This window comes from Molothrus ater, chromosome 2 (assembly GCF_012460135.2).
Source record: "Molothrus ater isolate BHLD 08-10-18 breed brown headed cowbird chromosome 2, BPBGC_Mater_1.1, whole genome shotgun sequence".
Classification (NCBI taxonomy): Eukaryota; Metazoa; Chordata; class Aves; order Passeriformes; family Icteridae; genus Molothrus; species Molothrus ater.
Genome location: NC_050479.2, coordinates 30,874,011 through 30,874,346, shown reverse-complemented (window position 1 = coordinate 30,874,346; position 336 = coordinate 30,874,011).

The following is a 336-nucleotide window of genomic DNA, read 5'->3' as shown; positions in this document are numbered from 1 at the left end:
TGGAATTTGCTGTTCCATGTAATAAATTTGCAATCAGTAATTCTTTTTGTTGTCCTTTTTTTATTGAAACACATACTAGGCTTCCTGGGCTATAGTCTAGCACTGCCTGCTGCCAGCTGTAATCAAAGAAAATCCATCATCTCAATATTGACAATTTTCAAATGCAACAGTGAAATTTATAACATCATTTTTAATAGGGTCATAAATGATAAGCTTGTCCTTTTGACTAGATAATATATTTCCCTGTTATTTCAGAATAGGCATCCTGAACACACTATACTAAAATCATCATGGACATTTTAATGATTTATTTTGAGGAACTAAGTGCTCAAGTGT